This window comes from Entelurus aequoreus, linkage group LG15 (assembly GCF_033978785.1).
Source record: "Entelurus aequoreus isolate RoL-2023_Sb linkage group LG15, RoL_Eaeq_v1.1, whole genome shotgun sequence".
Lineage (NCBI taxonomy): Eukaryota > Metazoa > Chordata > Actinopteri > Syngnathiformes > Syngnathidae > Entelurus > Entelurus aequoreus.
The window spans coordinates 5,522,450-5,524,949 of NC_084745.1; positions in this window are offsets into that span (position 1 = coordinate 5,522,450).

Below are 2,500 nucleotides of genomic sequence, written 5' to 3' on the forward strand. Positions count from 1 at the left end.
TCGGCTGGAACGCGGCGGGACTTGCTGCACTCCAGCCTGGGTGTGATTTTTGATCATTTTCATGACTTTTTCCCCAACTTTCCCCACTTCCCCTGTGACTTTGCTGGGTGCGCCCTGGCCATGCTGGGTGCCTCCAGGCACCCCTGGGCTCGGCTGGAACGCGGCGGGACTTGCTGCACTCCAGCCTGGGTGTGATTTTTGCTCATTTTCACGACTTTCCCCCCAGACTTTCCCCACTTCCCCTGTGACTTTGCTGGGTGCGCCCTGGCCACGCTGGGTGCCTCCTGGCACCCCTGTGCTCGGCTGGAACGCGGCGGGACTTGCTGCACGCCAGCCTGGGTGTGATTTTTGACCATTTTCACGACCTTTTCCAGACTTTCCCCACTTTTCTACCCCACTTCCCCTGTGACTTTGCTGCATGCGTCCTGGCCACGCTGGGCACCTCTTGGCACCCCTGGACTTGGGTGGAACGCGGCGGGACTTGTGGCACTCAAATGTGGGTGTGATAAGGAAAAAAACTAGCCGTCAACGGCAAATTTTTAAAATCGGTCTCCAAACTAGGGCACGCGGGCCGAAGCGGTACGCCGGAATCCGGCCCCCGGATTTTTGTGGATTTTTGTGGATTTTTATTATTTCTTTGGACATGTCGTGCATCCCTGGACTCGGGTGGGCGGCTGCGGGACTTGTGGGACTCGAACCTGGGTGTCATTTTGGACCATTTTTCGGGACTTTTGCCTACTTTTCCCACTTTTCCCCCCCACTCACAGTGTGACTTTGCTGGGGGCGCTTTGGACATGCCGGGCACCCTTGGACTCGGGTCACCTGCTGCGGGACTTGTGGCACTCAAACCTGGGTGTCACCTGGGTGTGATTTTGGACCATTTTCGGGACTTTTGCCTACATTTCTGAATTTCCTCCCCCACTCACAGCGTGACTTTGCTGGGAGCCTTGTGGACACGTCGGGCATCCCTGGACTCGGGTGACCGGCTGCGGGACTTGTGGCACTCAAACCTGGGTGTGCTTTTAGAACATTTTGGGGATTTTTGCACACTTTCCCAACTTTTCTTCCCCACTCACAGTGTGACTTTGCTGGGGGGGCGCTTTGTACATGTCGGGCACCCTTGTACTCGGGTGACCGGCTGCGGGACTTGCTGCACTCAAACCTGGGTGTGCTTTTAGAACATTTTGGGGATTTTTGCACACTTTCCCAACTTTTCTTCCCCACTCACAGTGTGACTTTGCTGGGGGGGGGGGGGGCGCTTTGTACATGTCGGGCACCCTTGTACTCGGGTGACCGGCTGCGGGACTTGCTGCACTCAAACCTGGGTGTGCTTTTAGAACATTTTGGGGATTTTTGCACACTTTCCCAACTTTTCTTCCCCACTCACAGTGTGACTTTGCTGGGGGGCGCTTTGTACATGTCGGGCACCCCAGGACTCGGGTGACCTGCTGCGGGACTTGTGGCACTCAAACCTGGGTGTGCTTTTTGAACGTTTTGGGGATTTTTGCACACTTTCCCAACTTTTCTTCCCCACTCACAGTGTGACTTTGCTGGGGGGCACTTTGGACATGTCGGGCATCCCTGGACTCGGGTGACCTGCTGTGGGACATGTGGCACTCAAACCTGGGTGTGATTTTAGAACATTTTGGGGATTTTTGCACACTTTCCCAACTTTTCTTCCCCACTCACAGTGTGACTTTGCTGGGGGGCGCTTTGTACATGTCGGGCACCTGGACTCGGGTGACCTGCTGCGGGACATGTGGCACTCAAACCAGGGTGTGATTTTGGATCGTTCAGGACATTTCCTGGCCGCATGCCCCAAAGGGCCTCACATACCCCGGGGACACGCGCTGGACACCCCGGGTAGCCCAAAATATGCCGTTCTGTTTAAAAAGCCCGTCTATTGCTGTCCTAAGACACATGTGCAACAGCCCGGGGTTTATTTCCCTTCATAAGTAGGGTTTCTCTCTATAGTGCACACTTGGAAAAAATGCATTTCTTTAGGGGTGCAATTGCGGCCGGAGTCCACGGGAGGGCTCCAATTCCCCGCTGCTGTCCTCTTGCAGTGTAAGAGGGTTGCTGTTTTCTGTCTGGAAATAGGTCCCCAAAAGGCATCCAGGGCCCCTAATGACAGTAATTTATGGCCCCAAAAGGCCTCACATTGCCCGGGAAGACCTGACGGACGCCTCGGCGTCACCGAAATACTACAAACTGTTTAAAATGGGGGCCCCAAAAGGCCTGGAAATGATGCCTTTAATGCTGGAAAATAATGCATTTCTTTAGGGGTGCAATTGCGGCCGGAGTCCACGGGAGGGCTCCAATTCCCCGCTGTCCTCTTGCAGTGTAAGAGGGTTGCTGTTTTCTGTCTGAAAATAGGGCCCCAAAAGGCATCCAGGGCCCCTAATGACAGTAATTTATGGCTCCAAAAGGCATCACATTGCCCGGGAAGACCTGACGGACGCCTCGGCGTCACCGAAATACTACAAACTGTTTAAAATGG